The sequence below is a fragment of the Hemitrygon akajei genome, chromosome 17 (genome assembly GCF_048418815.1).
Source record: "Hemitrygon akajei chromosome 17, sHemAka1.3, whole genome shotgun sequence".
Taxonomy (NCBI): domain Eukaryota; kingdom Metazoa; phylum Chordata; class Chondrichthyes; order Myliobatiformes; family Dasyatidae; genus Hemitrygon; species Hemitrygon akajei.
The window spans coordinates 34004500-34024999 of NC_133140.1; the positions used below are offsets into that span (position 1 = coordinate 34004500).

Sequence of the window (20500 nt, forward strand, 5' to 3'; positions counted from 1 at the left end):
TTACTGAATGAAAACATTAACAGATGTACTGAAATAAAGCTCTACGTAAGTTAGCACTCGGAATTAGGCAAAACCATCGATACAATACCACTTAATATATCAGGACCATTATATCATACCTCCAATCAATAGCACATACGAAACTTACATTCACAGTGATGGTGAGGGTTTGGTCGAAAATTTAAGTACTTTAGCTTGGTTTGTGTTTGAACTGGTTCTGATTGGGCAAATTTTCAACTTAATGATGTTAAAACCAGACCCGACCGCAGCCGCTAGTCAGGACCATGTGACTATACATGGTCATAACAGCTTAATTCAACTTCTGTTCCACTCAAAAATATTGCGAAATAGCTATGTGTATTTTTCTTATTGACAAGCATACAAAAACCTGCCTTACCGGTAATTTCTACCTCCTACACAATTGTTCAGCCACTTACAGTGATGATCAAAATTACCTACACACTTCTTGCATCTATTGCAGTGATGGGAATTTCGACACCTGTGAATCAGAAATACAAGAAAATATAATCTATCATCCCAAAATTATAATAAATATTAAAAAATAGGAACTTCTATACTTTTCCCACAGAGGAATAACTGTAGGGTCCTAGTGTGCTTCTAATTTGGTCAAAATACAAATAAATTACACTAACACTGCAGTGCAAATAGCCTACATATTGTACAGCATTCTAAAACAGCATCTGTAGTGAAACGACATGGTGGGAAGTAGTAACAGATAAACAGTCAAAGTCTGAAGGAGAGCACAGATCAGAATATTCATTGGGGAGGGTCCAGAGGAGGTTCATGAGATTGATCAATGGAGTTGAGTGGGATATTAAATCAGCCATGATGGATGGAAGAGCACACTTAATGGGCCAAATGAACTAATTGTGCTCCAATGTATTATGTTCGATAGATAATACAGTACCGTGTTTTACTCTGAATATTCCGAATATCATACTTTCTAAAACCTTACTTAGTATTTGCATCTTTTTCTTCAATATCAAAAGAAACTGCGGAGCATTGTCACAGGAAAACAGCCTCGTCGTCAAGGACTTAAAGAAATAATTTCTTTGTTGCAAGTATTTTCAATCAATTTTACAATTCTAAGGCAATTATTTGCAGTTACTATAAAGGTATCAAGTAACTACTGGTTGGAGTTCAAAACTGTTAATATGATATAGACATAAAGATATTAGTTTAGACAATCTTAATTCTGCATTGAGTAATATACATGATTTTGTATTATTCTAATGGCTTACGACATCATAGGTCTACAAAGACACAAGGTCAGAGGTTAGGTATAAAGTTCTTCAAACCTGATCTGATCAGCTTTATTTGTTACATGTACATTGAAACATCAAAACTTACAGTAAAACGCACTGTTTTGTCTCAGCAGCCAATACAGTCAGAACAACTCCATCACTTGTGCTGGGGACAGCCCACAAGTACCACCATGCTTCCAGCACAAATGTAGCAAACTCACAATTCAATAACCCTAGCCCATACATTTTGGAATATGTACCTGGAGGGAAGCCATTCAATCACAGAGAGAGCATACAAACACCTTATAGACAGCGTTGGGAATTGACCTCATCTCACAGCTAGTGCTATAAAGTGTTACTCCGACTGCCACACTACCATTGAACAAATGAACCTCGCCGATCCTCTACTTTGTATATTTTTCAGTTCTAAGCAACAGAAGCATTACTCAATCTGATACTTACACCATAACTTCACAAAGCGGGCAGTAGCGCTTATGGCGACCAGATTTAAGTGGTTTGCCTTTGTACACCGGGGGTAATCTTTTATATCCCTTGGCCCGAACGATATCCTCAGCTGGGTCGATGGTGGCTGCAATCACCTGAAAAGCTACGTGCCAAATAAAAGTACCACCAAACCACTAAAACGGGTTAAGGTTAAAATGTTCTGAATATTATGGATGAAATTTTGTAACTCTTTGCTTATCAGTTTTAAAACACTGAAATAAAATTAGACATGACCAAGCCAAATAACAACTTGTCTTGTAGTCTGTAGTCTAGTATAGCTTTCTCTGTGTTTTTTTATTACGTAGTTCAGTCTAGTTTTTGTACTGTGTCATGTGAACCATGGTCCTGAAAAACGTTGTCTCATTTTTACTATGCACTGTACCAGCATTTATGGTTGAAATGACAATAAAAATTGACTTGACTTGACTTGACCTATCTATAATTTTAAAGCTGGAAGTACTAAATACAGTAGTGTTATACACACATGAATACACACAAGTCAGCTATTTCAGCTTTGATCCAAGTTAAATGTCTTGCATTATTGGTGTTAAGCTGGTCAAACCATCACCCAAGTAAAATATTTTAATCAATTTGATCCATGCTAAAATTCCTTAGGATTGTAAAAGTGAATAGCTCCAAAATATATGCACGAATATTGAAAAAACTGTAAGTTCTTCTAAGGTGGTAAAATCATTAGGCTGTTTGTATTAAACCCTGTTCTACTAAAGAGTCGACGTCTCAGTCCTAATTAAGGTCCTTGGCCCAAAGCATAACTCTTTATTCTTTTCTATAGATGCTTTATGACTTCTTGAGTTCCTCCAGCTGTGCGCATGTGTGTGAGAGACTCATTGTTTGCTTACTGTTATATTCTTTAATGTAGTTCCCCCAACTTATGTTGCATGTTTTGTAGCGTATTCAGGTTTAAAGCTTAGATTTAATATCGAATCAAATCACTGATAATACTTTTTTTAAACTGATAATACTGATCATTCTTCCGTAACTATTCTATCATTAGTTCATGCTTTTCCCATTAAACAGAAATATTCCCTCATGGGTTTTTCAACCTAAAGATTCTCATATTTCATAAATTGGTCCCGCGTGTCTTTGAAGTTCAGTCACTTTGCCCATCCACAGGCAAATAAAGGTGATCCATAATCAAGTCAAATAGCTTTTTATTGTCATTTCGACCATAAACTGCTGGCACAGTACACAGTAAAAATGCAACAACGTTCCTCCAGGACCATGGCGCTACATGAAACAACACAAAACTACAGTAGACTATGTGAGACAACTTTATCTTTTATTAAAAGAAACAGAAGTCATGCTGAACCTTTATAAACATATGTATCACATTCAGTACTGGTCATCCCATGACAGCAAAGATGTGAAGGTTTCACAGACTGCAATAAAAAAACTTTATGAGAGTGATTCCTGGAATGTGATACCACAATTAGAAATATTACAAAAGTTTGCGTCACTTTTCTAAAAGAAGAGAAATCTGAGTGTAGATTTGATAGCGATGAGGGGTCTGGACAGAGGGGATAGTGGGAAGCTGTCCCCGCTGGTGAAGGGGTAAAGAACTAAAAGTCACAGGTATATAACTAAGGGAAAATCAATTAAGAGTGACTTAAGATAAATCTCATTTTCATTATGCAACATATATATTCACTTTATTAGGCACACCAGCTCGTTAATGCAAATATCTAATCAGCCAATCATGTGGCAGCTGCTCAATGCATACAAACATGCAGACATGGTCAAGACGTGAAGCTGACGTTCAGACCAAACATCAGAATGGGGAAGAATGTGATTTAAGTGACTGTGACCATGCCAGACTGGGTGGCTTGAGTATCGCAGAAACTCTTGATCTCCTGGGATTTTCATAGAAAACAGTCTCTAGAGTTTACGGAGAATGGTGCCAAAAAGGAAAAAAAAAATCAGTGAGCAGCAGCTCTGTGGGCAAAAATAGCTCATTAATGAGAGGTCAGAGAATGGCCAGACTGGTTCAAGCTGACAGGAATGTGGCAGTAACTCAGGTAACCTTGCATTACAACAGTGGTGTACAGAAGAGCCTCTCTGAATGCACAACATGTTTGAACCTTGAAGTGGATGGGCTCCAGCAACAGAAGGACACACGGAGTTCCACTCCTGTATTCAATAAAGTGGCCAATGAGTATCTGGAATGATAGTAATCTGCATATGTGACGCAGGCAGGTTCCGTTCTGTCCTTGCATAAATAAATGGTGAGGAAAATCTTGAAAGGCTGCAGAGAAATGACCAATGGGTAGAACTGACAAGCTACTCGGATGGACAACAAGCATGGACACAATTCTCCAAATGATCTCCTTCTATGCTGTAACCATTCTATGATAGGGTTTGCCTGCTGTTACGTACCCGTGACACGTGACAGTGGTACCCTTGTCACGTGACTGGGGTTGAAGTTATACTGGACATGAGGTAATGGTGGAGTGATGTCATTTTCCCGCCAGTAGAGGTCATGTGACAGGTTTTTTCTACAGGGTATAAAAGGAAGACCCACCCTGTCGGGTGGGGCAGTTCGTGGCTGGATTTGCCAAGATGACTTCATGTTACTGTGTGATTTAATGTGATGACGCAGTTTAGTTAAAAATGAAGTTTTATATAATGCCTAAAGTTTAAAAGGTCAGAGCCAACGGTTTCTTTGCTGATGGAGAGTGAAGAGAAGTTTGGAAGACAAATCAAGAAAAATCGATTTTCAATGGATTGACTTCGACCTTGTTTGATCCTCATTCAGAAGGATTTCGTTGACTATTCTCGCTGTTGACCCCTGGGATGACCAGAAAGGGTTTGAGAATAGTGTGGAAGAGAGGTCAGTCACTTTAAGTTGTTATATTTAATAAGATTCGACGTGGGAGTTCGACGCTGGGAATCGAAGGACATCGACGTGGAAGAGAATTTACATCGTTTTAAAAAGTCTCTCCTTTTAAAAGTACCGTGAGCTTTTGAACTGTCGGCATATCGGTTTAAAGTGCTGTTTTCATTCGGCAATTCGCTTTGGAGAACTGTTTTTTTCAATACTACTTTAAAGACTGTTTGAGACTGCAAAGCTATTAAGAACTGTCTGACCAGCTGCCAGCAGCTGAGCTCGGACCATTGTTTGGGTTTGTTTACATTTGAAGGGGGTTTGTTATCAGTGTTTAATAAACGTGTTATTCGTTATAAAACCCCTTGCCTAACTCATCTATATTATTGTTGCCCGAATACGTAACATAAATATGGGGGTACGTCCGGAATTGAATTATTTGAGTTTAAAAAGTTTTTTGAATTTTGAATCGGTGTTTTGGTAACGGGGATTGCTCGATTCTTTTTGTTTGTTTGGCTTGTGAGTGGTATTCGGCAACGATGAATATTGATGAGTTTCTGGATTCGCCAGTCGCGGATTTGTTAGCGAAGGCGAAAAAAACTGAAGTCTCTGAACTTGCTAATCGGTTGCATCTTAAAGGGATCTTGCCAACTACGTCAAAAGCTGTAATACAGAGAAAGATAGCAACACATTTTGTGGCTTCGGGTCATTTTGAAGAATCGATTTTAGAATCGTTTCCAATAAGTAATCTGGAGATGCAGTTGCAAATTGAACAAATGATGTTAGAAAGGTGTAAATTGGAAGCTGAACAAAAGCAAAGGGATTTTGAATATGCAATGGAGAAATTAAGGTCTGTAGAACAGTCTGCTGATTCTAAAAAACCGTTTGTTGCTAGCCAAGAAATTAAATTGGTCCCTCCATTTAGTGAAACAGAAGTGGAGAGATATTTTCAACATTTTGAAACTATTGCTCGGATGTTAGAGTGGCCGAAAGATAAATGGTCAGTGTTATTACAGAGTGTAATCAAAGGCAACAGGTTTACACAGCTTTGACTGCTGCGCAAGCATTAGATTATGATATTGTGAAAGAAAATATTCTCAAATCGTATGAATTGGTCCCAGTAGCGTATAGGGAAAGATTCAGGAGTTTGAAAAAGTCTGTGGAAAAGACTTATGTGGAATTTGCCTATGATAAAGCTATGTGTTTTGAGAGATGGGTTTCTTCTAAAAATGTAAATGAGGACTATGATACATTGAGAGAGCTGATTTTGATGGAGGAATTTAAAAGAAGCATTCCTGTTGAATTAAGGACCTACTTAAATGAGAGGGATACTGATAAATTGCAGGACTGTGCTAGATTAGCTGATGAGTATGTTTTAATCCATAAGAATAAATTTCCTCAGGGTAGAATTTTTAAGAGGAAAAATAATATGGAGACTCCAGGTAAATTAGAAATTAAATTAGAGGTTAATGAGAGAGGTAAGGAGGAAGGACAACCTGTGAAGGAAAGACAGTTTGGTCTTATTTGTAACTATTGTAAGAAGCCTGGCCATGTAATAGCTAACTGTTTCAAATTGAAAAAGAAAGAGAAGGAAGCAGTTCCGGATGCTTGTGTGCAACATACTGAAGCACCTGTAAAGTTACAGGGTTTGGTAAACACAAATGAGGATTTGTTAGAGTCTGACAAAGTTAGAAAGGGATATGATCATTTTATAACTGAAGGGTTTGTATCCTTGAAAGAAGGATCTACTCTGGTGCCAATAAAAATTCTTAGGGATACTGGAGCTTCTCAATCACTGATGTTAGATAGTGTGTTGAAGTTTAATGAAGAGAGTGATACTGGTGAGGTAAATTACATAAGAGGTGTTGGAAGTGATTTTATGCCTGTACGTTTACATGAAGTAAATTTAAAGTCAGGGTTAGTTACAGGATTTGTTAAGGTAGGATTACAGCATAGCTTACCTGTGAAGGGTATTTCTTTATTGTTAGGTAATGACTTGGCAGGTGGACAAGTTTTTCCTGAAGTGCATTTGACAATGGAATCAGAGGAACCAGAGGTGAATTCTAACACAGATTTTTCTTGTGTTGTGACTAGAGCTATGGCTAAAAAAATTGATGTGCAGAATGAGGTTGTTACTCATGACTGTTCAACTCAGGATTTGAGTTTTGAGGATGTGTCAGAAACTTTCTTACCTTCGTTGTTTGAACAAGATTCTGGGAGTAAGTCTGACTATGAAGATTTATCTTTGTCTCGGAAGGAGATGATAGCAGAGCAGAATAGAGATCCTGAGATTGTAAAATTAAGGGAACAAGCTTTACTAGGTAATGAAATTGAGAAGGTGTCAGTAGGATATTACTTGGAAAAAGGAGTGTTGATGAGGAAGTGGAGGTCGCCTACAATTCCTGCAAGTGAGGAATGGAATGTTGTTTACCAGGTAGTTGTTCCTAAAGTTTATCGGAATGAGATTTTGACTTTAGCTCATAGTGTGCCTTTAGGTGGACATCAAGGGGTAAGGAAGACTGTGGACAAGATTTTAAAACATTTTTACTGGCCTGGTTTAAGAAAAGATGTGGTGATGTTTTGTAAGACGTGCCATACTTGTCAAATTGTGGGTAAACCAAATCAGGTTACACCAGTAGCTCCATTACAACCTATTCCAGCATTTGGTGAACCGTTTTCTAAAGTTATTGTAGATTGTGTTGGTCCATTACCAAAGACAAAAACTGGTTATCAGTATTTATTGACTATCATGTGTACTTTGTCTAGGTTTCCAGAGGCAGTACCACTTAGGAATATAAAAGCTAAAACTGTGACGAAGGCTCTTATAAAATTCTTTACTTATTTTGGATTGCCTAAGGAAATACAAACTGATCAAGGTAGTAATTTTATGTCTGGATTGTTTCAACAGATAGTTTATAAATTGGGAGCTAAGCAAATTACTTCGTCTGCATACCATCCAGAATCGCAAGGTGCTTTGGAGAGGTTTCATTCTACTCTCAAGAATATGATTAGGACATATTGTGTGGAGAATGAAAGTGACTGGGATGAGAGTATAAACTTACTTTTATTTGCAGTAAGGGAATCGGTACAGGAATCTTTAGGTTTTAGTCCATTTGAACTTGTGTTTGGACATAGAGTTAGAGGACCTTTAGCTTTATTGAAGGAACAGTGGATTAGTAAGGAAGTGCATACTAATTTGTTGGACTATGTTTTGAAATTTAAGGACAGGTTACATAAAGCTTGTAGCTTAGCCAAGGAAAATTTGAAGTTGGCTCAGGAGAAAATGAAGACTTGGTATGATAAGGAAGCTAGGATGAGGATGTTTAAGCCTGGAGATAGGGTGTTGGTTTTTTTCCCAGTGCAGACAAATCCTTTACAAGCTAGATTTCATGGACCTTATGAAATTGTGTCTAGAGTTAATGATGTGGATTATGTAATAAAAACTCCAGATCGTAGAAGGTCAACACAACTTTGCCACATAAATATGATTAAACCATATTTTGAGAAACGATCTGATACTGTGACTGTTGTGGTTAGTGAGAATGAGTTGGATTTAACTGGGAACATGATAGATGATTCATCTGACTTTCATTCTAAATCTAACATTGTTTCTGTTAGGTTACCTAATTCGACTATTTTGGAAAATATGGATGAGAAATTAGCACATTTACAGCTAGAGCAGAAACAACAGATGAAGGAATTGATTTTTAAGTATAAGGATTTGTTTCCAGATGTTCCGAGAAGGACTACTATAGCTTCACATGATGTAGATGTTGGAGATGCCAAACCTATTAAACAACATCCATATAGGATGAACATGGAAAAATGTGAACTTGCTGAGAAAGAAATTGAATACATGTTAGAGAATGATATTATTAGACATTCTAACTCGAATTGGAGTTCGCCATGTGTTATGGTGCCAAAACCTGATGGTAGTATTAGGTTTTGTACGGACTATAGAAAGGTGAATGCTGTAACGAAAACAGATGCATATCCAATTCCTAGAGTAGATGATTGTGTAGATAAGGTTGGAAAAGCAAAGTTCCTTACAAAGATTGATTTATTGAAAGGGTATTGGTGTGTTCCATTAACGGACAGAGGTAGAGAGATTTCTGCATTTGTAACTCCATCTGGGTTATATGAGTATAATGTTCTTCCATTTGGGATGAAGAATGCCCCAGGTATTTTCCAGAGGATGATTAATTCTGTGATTCAGGGTTTGAAAGATACTGATGCTTATATTGATGATTTAGTGACAGGAAATGATACTTGGGAAGCACACATTATTGCGGTGGAGAAATTGTTTGAAAAGCTTTCAAAAGCTAACTTGACTGTTAATTTAGCCAAGAGTCAATTTGGACATGCTACTGTGACTTACCTTGGTTATGTTGTAGGTCAAGGTAAGGTAGCTCCTGTTCAGGCAAAAGTTCAGGCAATTTTGGAAATTCCCACTCCAACGGGGAAAAAAACTCTCAGAAGGTTTTTGGGAATGGTAGGATATTATCGAAAATTTTGTAAGAATTTTGCTAATGTTGCCCTTCCATTAACTAATCTTCTGCAGAAGAATGTGAAGTTTGTGTGGACGGTGTTTTGTCAGGAAGCATTTGAAAAATTGAAAACAATGATATGTGAACAACCTGTGCTTAAGGCACCTGACTTTGGAAAACCTTTTTCATTAGCTGTGGATGCTAGTGATGAAGCTGCGGGAGCAGTATTGATGCAAAAGAATGAGGGTGATGAGGTTGATCATCCAGTAGCTTACTTTTCTAAGAAATTTAATAAGCATCAAAGAAACTATTCAACAATAGAGAAAGAATTGTTATCTCTTGTTTTGGCTTTGGAATATTTTGAGGTATATGTTGGTACAACTCAAAAACCACTTATTGTTTACACTGATCATAATCCGTTAGTTTTTCTGAGTAAGATGAAAAACAAAAACAGAAGATTGTTAAATTGGAGTTTGATGTTACAAGAGTACAATATTGTGATAACTCATATTAAAGGTAAAGATAATGTGGTTGCTGATTGTCTATCTCGATATTGAATGTACAATGTTTTTTTTTTGGAGTGGTTTTTTTTTATTGTAACACTCCTACTGTATTGTATATTGTGTGTGTTATATAATTTATACATTTGTTTTTTTTTCTTGTAAGTAATTGTTAAAAATTTTTGTTCTTGATAGACCAAAAATGTTTTTTTTGGAGGGAGGTGTTACGTACCCGTGACACGTGACAGTGGTACCCTTGTCACGTGACTGGGGTTGAAGTTATACTGGACATGAGGTAATGGTGGAGTGATGTCATTTTCCCGCCAGTAGAGGTCATGTGACAGGTTTTTTCTACAGGGTATAAAAGGAAGACCCACCCTGTCGGGTGGGGCAGTTCGTGGCTGGATTTGCCAAGATGACTTCATGTTACTGTGTGATTTAATGTGATGACGCAGTTTAGTTAAAAATGAAGTTTTATATAATGCCTAAAGTTTAAAAGGTCAGAGCCAACGGTTTCTTTGCTGATGGAGAGTGAAGAGAAGTTTGGAAGACAAATCAAGAAAAATCGATTTTCAATGGATTGACTTCGACCTTGTTTGATCCTCATTCAGAAGGATTTCGTTGACTATTCTCGCTGTTGACCCCTGGGATGACCAGAAAGGGTTTGAGAATAGTGTGGAAGAGAGGTCAGTCACTTTAAGTTGTTATATTTAATAAGATTCGACGTGGGAGTTCGACGCTGGGAATCGAAGGACATCGACGTGGAAGAGAATTTACATCGTTTTAAAAAGTCTCTCCTTTTAAAAGTACCGTGAGCTTTTGAACTGTCGGCATATCGGTTTAAAGTGCTGTTTTCATTCGGCAATTCGCTTTGGAGAACTGTTTTTTTCAATACTACTTTAAAGACTGTTTGAGACTGCAAAGCTATTAAGAACTGTCTGACCAGCTGCCAGCAGCTGAGCTCGGACCATTGTTTGGGTTTGTTTACATTTGAAGGGGGTTTGTTATCAGTGTTTAATAAACGTGTTATTCGTTATAAAACCCCTTGCCTAACTCATCTATATTATTGTTGCCCGAATACGTAACACTGCAGAGACAGGCAGTACTTGCTAGCCATTTGCAGTAAGATTTCCTGGTCTTGTAGTCACCTTAATACTTTAGACTCTAGTTTATTACAGGAAAATGTGCTAAATCAGAAGAATAAATTATAAAATTCATACAGTATATTTTTATATGATTAATACCCACTTCTACTACAGTTCTTTATCAGCTCAAATGCTTGTAAATTTCCATGCTCACCAAACCTGAAACCAGCAGATTATCTGCAAGATGCAACTCGCAAATAAGATCACTGCAAGGAAACAGGTCAGGCTGTGCAACTATTTCCTTAACCGCGCACTAGTAAGGTCTTGCAGTCCTGTTAAAAAGGATACAATGTAGCCAGCAGGTACCCATCTCGATGGAAGAAGAGGGATAAGTATACCCACTACAACGATAGGGAAGTACAAGCAGGCGATCCAAGATACTATCTGAAAGGGATGGGGTGGCCAGCTCCAACCATTGACCCTTGGACGCCTGGGGGTGCAGCGTCTTTGACTACGACGGTTTTCCTCTGGTTCAGTTTTATGACCCTTACGGAAGCAATCCATCTGCAATGTAACATTAAAAAGTCATAAGTAAATTAACGTTGAAATGAAAGTTATGTTAGTTCCACTATAGAGGCAATTCAGTTTACACTGCGTTAACTTTATGCCCCAGTCATGAGTGTAAAATGAATTCTCATAGTAGTTCCTATGCAGTTTCAATTCACTTTCCCTTTGTATAAACCTTGATTTTATTTATTCTGTCAGATGGTTTTCCTTACACAAACATTTTCACATCTGCCACACCCTCTCCTTTTAGTTATTTTTCTTCTCCTCCGGCTATATGGCAGCTTGCAAACAGCTTTGAGGTGCATTACCACCACCTTCTGAAGTGGAGTGTGAATCAGGATATCGAAATCCTATATATCTCAAATTCTATAAAAAGGTCTGTATTCTAAGGAACTGCACTAAGTATTTAAATCAATAATCCTGTGGCCCTTTCTGCAAAATACTGCTAATGTTGCTGTATTTCCTGTCATATTGTTGTATTTGCAGTATAATCTCCCCATGTTCTTTTAGTAATCTGAAAATGAAAGGCGTGAGAGAGTGAGATACATCAGCTGGCTGAGAAGTGTCATACAGCAACCTCGTGCTCAATGTCAGCAACACCAGGGAATTAACTGTGCACTTCAGGAAGGGGAAACTGGGAGAACACACACCAGTCCTCATTGAGGGGTCTGCGGTGGAAAAGGGTCGCAGCTTCAAGCTTCTGTATGTCAGAGAATCTATCCTGGGCCCAAAATATTGAAATAAAGCACCTCCATGCTGTACTGCATTAGGAGTTTGAAGAGATTTGGCATGTCACAAATGTCTATAGTTGAGTGGTGGAGAGCATTCTGACTGGATCGACAGAGGACACAGAGGGACATACACTCAGCCAGTCCATCATGGGCAGAGACCATCCCGACATTAAGTATTTCTTTAAGAGGCGGACTCCCAAGAAAGCAGCAGCATCCATCATTAAGGACTCTCACCACTCAAGCATGCCCGCTTCTATTAATTACCACTGGAGAGGAGGTACAGGAGCCTCCTGCCTCTGCCAGCAGATTTTTGAATAGTCCACAAAGACTACTTCATTAGTTTGGATTTTGCACTATTTATTTTGTAATTTATAGTAGACTGTATCTTTGTGTTGCACTGTTGCCACGAAACAACAAACTTCATGACCTATCAGTCAGTGATAATAAACCTGATTCTGATTTTTATCTTTCAGTCAGCCGCACACCTGTTTTACTAAAACCTCCCAAATTCAAACAAAATATGTAGATTTTATTTAACATTCTCTTTGTGAAAACAAGTTATTTTTGTCTGTCATAACATACAAAGCCTTTCATTCCGACAAATCGTTCTTTTCTGTGCTTTCTCCCGAGCTTTAACCTCTTTCCAATACATCCAACACTTTCCTGTTCCCGGACATAAGGAAATTGTTCCATACATCCAAACAGGCCCATGTCACGAATCTCGTGACAAGTTGAAAAGGACCAGCAGAAATGGAACACACCTGGAGTCTGGTTTACTATAAATTAAGACTATATTTATTACTACTACGAATTAATATCATTAAACCGGATAATACGATACAGGTTATAAACTATATTATATATATCTCTCCACAAATGTGTGTGGATACAAAGATAATAGTCCCGGAGGTAGATATCAGTCTTACGGTGTCAGGTAAGTTTAAGTACCGTAGATTCCGGATTTTAAGCCGCTACTTTTTTCCCACATTTTGAACAGCTTTGAACTTTGCGGCCTATAATCCGAAGCGGCTAATGCATGGTTTTTTTTCATGCCGCCTCGTAAACATTTTGCCTCATAACAGTAGACCAATAAAATTGATGAGTAGTTCACAGAGGTCCAATGAAATTGTACGATAAATCAAGCGCACTTTCACAATTAAATTATTGTAAATCAGTCATTTGTACTCACCCTCATCAACATGGAAAACACTCGAAGCATTGTGCTGCCTACTTAGTTTAAACTATATTTGTTTTCTGTACTACATCGCGGGATGCTATGACGTCACACCCGGTTTCGCGGTGTCTTGTGGGAAAATGCCGGTTTGCGATAAACGGAAAGGAGGGGGGGAGCGCATTACGCGAGCGGCTTTGGATCTGAGCGAACGCTGCTTTTAAGTTAAAGGTGATCAATAACTTTTCCTGGTAGGCTGCAATATATATATTTTTTTACCAGTCGTTAGGAGATATTGGAATGTTGTTCAGTAAAGAGGTATACGCAACGTATATTTAAAAGTAGCCGCGTACGGGCACGGTTCGAAAAAAAGCATTTGCAATATGTATTTGTTTTTGTTACCATATGGATTTAATTAAAAGTTAAAAAAATCCTCACGTGTAATATCTTTCTGTGTAAATATCTCATATTACAACGTGGGACACCTGCGGCCGAAAATCCGGTGCGGCCTAAAATCCGATGCGGCCTTTACAATTAAAAAATTGATTTTATTTCTAAAATTAGAGCCAGCGGCTTTTAATCAGGTGCGCTCTGTAGTCCGGAATCTACGGTAGTTCAGTTCACTTTGTGCTGCGTCGAGTTGAATTGATGCGGAGAGAGAGAGAGAGAGAGAGAGAGTTAATTGAGTTGATGTTTAAGTTGGCAGCTTTAGTTGTTCTTGCTTCCAAAGTCTTTAGAGTCACTTTGTGTGAACCCCACACAGACGGACAGAGCCCCATCTAGGGAACGGTCTACTAACCCACAGCACGGGTTCACCACCAGCAGACCCCCCACCGGCAAGCTCTTACCCACACTGGTAATTACAGGTTGAAATTAATCGGTCCGTGGCCTCCACCCTCGTGGTGGTCTTAAACTCCACCAGTGGGTTCTCGGGTAGCTTCCGCACTTCTCCCATATTGTGTCTCCTCTGCCGTTATCAGACCAAAAGCCTCAACTTTTTATAATCCATTCGAAATTCCAGCCGTCCGTTAGCTCAACTGCTCTGAGCTGTTACCATGGTGACTTCCCAACTCGTGTCTCAGCTGGCGCCGTACTCTCTCTCTCTCTCTCAAGGTCACAATTAAAAGTGTTATCAAAACCAAGTCAGAGTCCTCTCTCTCTTTTAATTGCCTATTTGTTCATTAGACTGCTGAATTTTCTAGCAGTTTCTCACCTGCATGACACACATCCCATTCAGTTTAAAGGAACAAGCGGAGACCACACGGTAACATTTTTGCATTAGGTTTTAACAATCTATGAGCCTTGATGTATATTCTGAAAAGAGAGACCTAAATCCAAGGAGATGACAGTCACTTAGGACCGAGTGACGAAGACCTTTTCACTGAGAAGAGAGTAAATGTTTGAAATTTCCCAGCCCAGTCAGCTTGTAGGCACTCAGTGCGACTGATAGCTTTTTGAAATGGAAGGTAACCACAAGATATTATCATGTAGGTAGCAACAGGAAACTGTTTTAAATATACAAAGTAATTTAAAATTCTTTCTGAAGACTGCGCTTTAATATTATTGCTGAGATTGAACAGTTTATATAATGACTGAAGAACTATAACATGTAATCATTCTACCAAAAGCTGTCAGTCTCAGCTGTGAAGGTAGTCGATCAGCTCCAATCCATTGGGACAACGGAGAATCTCAAAGATTTACAAGCACTGCAATGAAAAAGCTAACTCCTGACCCAGTCCAAAATGTGAGAGAAGAACTACAAGAGTTCCACTTTAGGGCACATATTCCCCTCCCCTCTCCACTTTCTGCAGTGATCACTCACCACAACTCCCTTGCCTGCTCATCGCTCGCTAACTCCCCTCCAGGCTCTTATCCCAGCAACCTGCCCCTACTCATCGTTCTCACCACCATTCAGGGCCTCAAACAATCTTCCAGGAGAGGCAGCTTTCACATGCAACTCCATCAGCGCCATGTATTGCATTCAGTGCCCTCAGCGTGACCTGCTCTACATTGCAGAGACCTGAGGCAGACTTGGGGACCACTGCATTGAACACCTTCATTCCAGATGCTAACGGTCAGGATATCCTCGTGAGCAGCCATTCCAATCCGCTTCCAATTCTCACACTGACGTATCTGTCTAGGGCCTCCTCGACTACCATGTTAGAGTGTTAGGCTTGCTCGAAGCAATACCATCCTGATAGTCTCCAACCTGCATCAACATCACAGACCAGCACCTTCAGATTCCTCACCTCCTTCCCTTTATTCCACAGTCAACTGCCCTCTCCTATCAGATTCCATCTTGTTCAACCTTTTGCCTCTTCTATCACCTGACAGTAATCCCATTTACCTACCTTCCACCTGGATTTACCCATCACCCATCAACACCTCTTCCCCTCTTGCCCTCTCCTTCTGGCGCATGTCCCCCTTCCTTCCAGCCTTATGAAGGGATTGTCCATTTCCCTCCTAGCTGCTGCCTGACCCCCGAACTCCTCCAGCATCTAGCACCTGTCGCTCCAGTTTTCCAGCACCCCTAATCTGTCTCTCTATTGTCCCTTTGATCAAAGGTCAAAGTATATTTATATCAAAGATTGCATGCAGTAGCCAACCCTGAGACTTAAATTCTCCACAGTCACAAAACCCATTCAAAATAAAACATTCCCCCCCCCCGCAAAAAAAATCCCCCGAACAGCAGCAAGAACATCACCCTCCCTCCCCGGCACAACAAACAAATCCCTGGAACAGCAACAAGAACATCGACCTGAGCAACACACACAACATGCTGGAGGAACTCAGCAGGTCAGGCAGTGTCTATGGAAAAGAGTACAGTGGGCCCAATATGTCAACTGCACTCTCTGCCTGGCCTGCTGAGCCCCTGCAGCATTTCGTGCGTGTCGCTTGGACTTCCAGCATCTGCAGATTTTCTCCAGTTTGTGACTGGACATCAACCTGAGGTGGCGTTGTTCACTGGCACTACCTGGGCCAGAAGAGTGATGCCAGCAAGCTTCAAATTTACCAGGACTCCTTGATACCACAAGCCATCGCACATCCTGAAGTGCCTCAACGTTGGTCACTCTCACCTCACTACTGGAAAATTGATGTCTCATCTACATTTTCACCTCTGCTGTGTGATCCTGGCAAAACCAGCATTGGGCACCCAAGCCCAGGTTACAGCAGGTTAAGTCCCATTTGACAGCACTAACACTTTGGCTGATACGGCATACAATGATGATGAAAATGAATATTTGTGCCGACAATTGAAAGAAAACTGACTAGAGTGGTTTTACACTGTCATACCTGGTCACTACATCGCATGTTCGGGATAGTATTGTAAATGTAGTAGACGAGGGTGGCGACAAGGCCGGCTCTGGAGGACATCGCAATGTAAGTTTACGATGTGCCATGCTCCTACCTTGGGTCGTGACATTGGCTCTGGGTCTGAGATCCTTACAAAGCGCGAAGCGGATCATTATCGTTAAATCCGTCCCCGTGAAAAGTAACTCGGTTCAGCAACACACAACCATCCCCTTCCCCTCGGCAGCCCGACCCGGGGCTCGGCACCGGAGCGCTGCCCACACCATCGCGCAGGGCGAGTGAATGACCGGCTGTGATTTCACCCTGCACCACCATATCGCCAAGAACCGCGCCACGGCGGGCATCGACCGGGCGGACAGCGGATAGTGATGGCCGCCACTCCCCGAGCAGAAAACACGTCCGCTCGCCATACCTTTCAAACACGTTATGAGCCATTGCAACCGCCAACACCATGGTCACCACTGTCCACGTCACAAACCGCCTTTCGTGACGCGACACACACTGCGCCTGCGCGTTCCGACGCCCGCGCGGCGCGGGAGACTGCGGGTCGCTGGGGGAGGGGCTGTTTTCTTCTTCCAACTGCGATCGTCTGCCCGCTCCTCCTTTCCCAAAAAGTCCCAGTGTTTTCCGACCTTTCCTACTTGCCAACACTCCTCTTAGGCACAATATACTTTCCGGCGCCGCCATAGTGTAAAATCAAATCTACCATATGCTAAAATGAGAAAATGATTCTGCTTTAAACTTTTATCTGTCTTTAGAAGCTATCTTACACACCACGTTGTACAGCATCTTCGATATCATTGTGATCTTTGAGCTTGATGGTTTTTTAGCAAGAGTTGAAATATCGGGTTCAAGTTGTGACAGCAAAAGGCTTAAGACCCCACGCGTAACAATGTCCAAGCGGTTTCTTTTTTCTTTGTATGTCGTTCACTGCACTGAAGCCTCTTTCAACAAGGTAGGAGGATGGAAATGCAATGAAGAGCAGTTTGGCTCTTGTCCAAAGACTAGGAAACTTCGTACGACAGTGTAATCACACACCAAAAAAGCCAACATTTTTGAAAAAATATTGCTTCTTTATCATCCTGAATTTTGATCATTTCTTCTTGCAAGCGCTCTCCCTGTTCTTCCATCTTGCAAAGAAACGGGTTATTTACCCAGTCCAGATTTTCCAGATCGTTCAAGTCCTTGAATCCATTCTGAAAATCTTTCTACAGTGACTGCAGTACTCTGTTAAGTCACCATCTGTGAAAGACCTTCCACACAGGGAAACTGTGAGAACATACTTCTCCCAATGTTTTGCTTATTTATTTCCAAACGTCCAACTCCTTACCCACAGTGGACACTGTGCTTTTTGCCTGGATTAAATTGAAATTCTCACCCTACAGTTTCGTATTTAGAATGTTCATTTCGTCACACAGATCGGCTTGGTATGCTACAGCTCCATGTAGAAGTTCAATCTTACTTCCCAAGCTCTTGTTGAATTGGAGCAAAGGCTGAACCACCGTGTCAAAAAGATCATAGAAACGTGTTAAGCAGCAGCATTTTGACAGATATTTGTTTTTAACTTTTTACAAAGGACAATCTCTTCATAAGCTTTTCCAATTTTGATAAACCATGCATATGCCTTTAGCAATGCCTCGTTGCCTTGCACTGTTTATTCATCCAATTGTATCAGAAATTCTGTTTTTGTAGCTCTGTGCACAGATTATTCTCAATGTCGTCACTCATTTTGTCAATACGACAAGCTACAGAGTAATTACTTAGGAATTGATATTAAAATGCTGGTATCCATTTTGAAAACAGTGGTGAGCATTTCTGATACACTGGCATTATTAACCTTTCACCAATTGCATGAGATTTTCCACATTTTGCTATAATTTTGGAAATGTTATAAGAAGCAATGAGACCACTATCAAGGTCTTTGAGTGTTCAACACTTTTCAAATGCTTCTTTCATCTTCTGGAACTGAGTAACACCATAAGCGGCCTTTTGAGGGTGTCTTTTACCGAAGTGTTCCCGCAATCTTGATGGTTTCATTCCTTCATTAGGCAATACAGAGAAGACTCATGGAGCATTGCTGATCTGATGGGAATGGAATAAAACCATACTCCAAGTACCGTAGATTCCGGATTTTAAGCCGCTACTTTTTTCCCACATTTTGAACAGCTTTGAACTTTGCGGCCTATAATCCGAAGCGGCTAATGCATGGTTTTTTTTCATGCCGCCTCGTAAACATTTTGCCTCATAACAGTAGACCAATAAAATTGATGAGTAGTTCACAGAGGTCCAATGAAATTGTACGATAAATCAAGCGCACTTTCACAATTAAATTATTGTAAATCAGTCATTTGTACTCACCCTCATCAACATGGAAAACACTCGAAGCATTGTGCTGCCTTATGGCATACTTAGTTTATAATATTTTCGCTTAGTAATTCATTTTCTAGTTAAAGTTAGAAGAGTTTTAACTATATTTGTTTTCTGTACTACATCGCGGGATGCTATGACGTCACACCCGGTTTCGTGGTGTATTGTGGGAAAATGCCGGTTTGCGATAAACGGAAAGGAGGGGGGGAGCGCATTACGCGAGCGGCTTTGGATCTGAGCGAACACTGCTTTTAAGTTAAAGGTGATCAATAACTTTTCCTGGTAGGCTGTAGTATATATATTTTTTACCAGTCGTTAGGAGATATTGGAATGTTGTTCAGTAAAGAAGTATACGCAACGTATTTAAAAGTAGCCGCGTTACGGGCACGGTTCGAAAAAAAGCATTTGCAATATGTATTTGTTTTTGTTACCATATGGATTTAATTAAAAGTTAAAAAATCCTCACGTGTAATATCTTTCTGTGTAAATATCTCATATTACAACGTGGGACACCTGCGGCCGAAAATCCGGTGCGGCCTAAAATCCGGTGCGGCCTTTACAATTAAAAAATTGATTTTATTTCTAAACTTAGAGCCAGCGGCTTTTAATCAGGTGCGCTCTGTAGTCCGGAATCTACGGTATGTAACTTTGTATTGACGCATCTTCTGTTTCTCAGCAGGATATTTATCCATCGTTATCAGGAATAAGCATAACATTAGAAAATCATGTTTAGAATCAGAAATCGAACAACGAATCTTCTCTAGATCAAGGCACAACATAACTTCAGGTAGCCATTGAACATGAGTGGGTGAGGCAGCCTCCTTCCACTTGAGCAAGATTGCCCTCCTGGCCATAAGAGACATAAAGGCCAATACCCGCAAATTAGATGGCTTCAGTTTTGTAATACTATCCTCAGCAATACCAAACATGGCAGTCAAGGGATTTGGCTTAAAAATCACATTAAAGAGTACAGAAAAACTTTGAAATACACCTTTCCAAAAATTTTCAAGGCTCAGACATGTTCAAAACATATGAATTAGTGTGGCCACTCCATTAGTACATTTATCACAGTAGGAGGAAATATCTGTATAGAAACAAGAGAGCTTGTCCGGTGATGCCGTCGTCATAAATGGCAGCTTAAGTCGCTAGCTCCTCCGGAAAAATGTGTATTAAGCCCCGTTAATTCATCAGATATAATATCTTTCAAAAAATGTTTGAACTGAAAAGAGGGGCAAGACTGGGGAAAAGGAATGGAAATAAAAAAAGCGACACTGTGGAGCCTGCGGCCGAGAGGAGTGCAGCGAGTGGCGCTCCAACCCGACCGCGTGCGAGCGAGGCGGCTGCTGGGCCTCGTTCAGGCAAAGCGGTGAATATCTTTGAAATCCTGAAAGAGATAAGGGAGTTCCGGAAAGAAATAGAACAGCAGCGCCATGATATTAAGGCAGAGCTCACCAGCGTTAATAAAAAAATAGCGGTAGCAGAGACTCAAATTGAGAAGGTGGAAGATTGCATTCAAAACGTGGAATGGATACTGAGTAAGACAATAAAAATCATATATCACCAAGAAGGTAAACTGCTTGACCTGGAGAGAAGATCACGGTGAAAAAATATCAGAATCTATAACGTTCCCGAAGGAGCAGAGGGCTCGTCTATGACGGAGTTTGTCGGA

General features: G+C 40.1%; 1 long non-coding RNA gene across 1 annotated transcript; it reads right to left on the reverse strand.

The window, feature by feature from the left end:
• Positions 1 to 410: 410 nt before the first annotated feature.
• Positions 411 to 17001, reverse strand: LOC140740971 (uncharacterized). Its single transcript, XR_012101973.1, has 4 exons — positions 16877 to 17001; positions 11032 to 11247; positions 1728 to 1903; positions 411 to 499 (listed from the first exon to the last, which is right to left on the reverse strand). It is a non-coding gene; the product is annotated as an uncharacterized lncRNA (long non-coding RNA).
• Positions 17002 to 20500: the final 3499 nt, after the last annotated feature.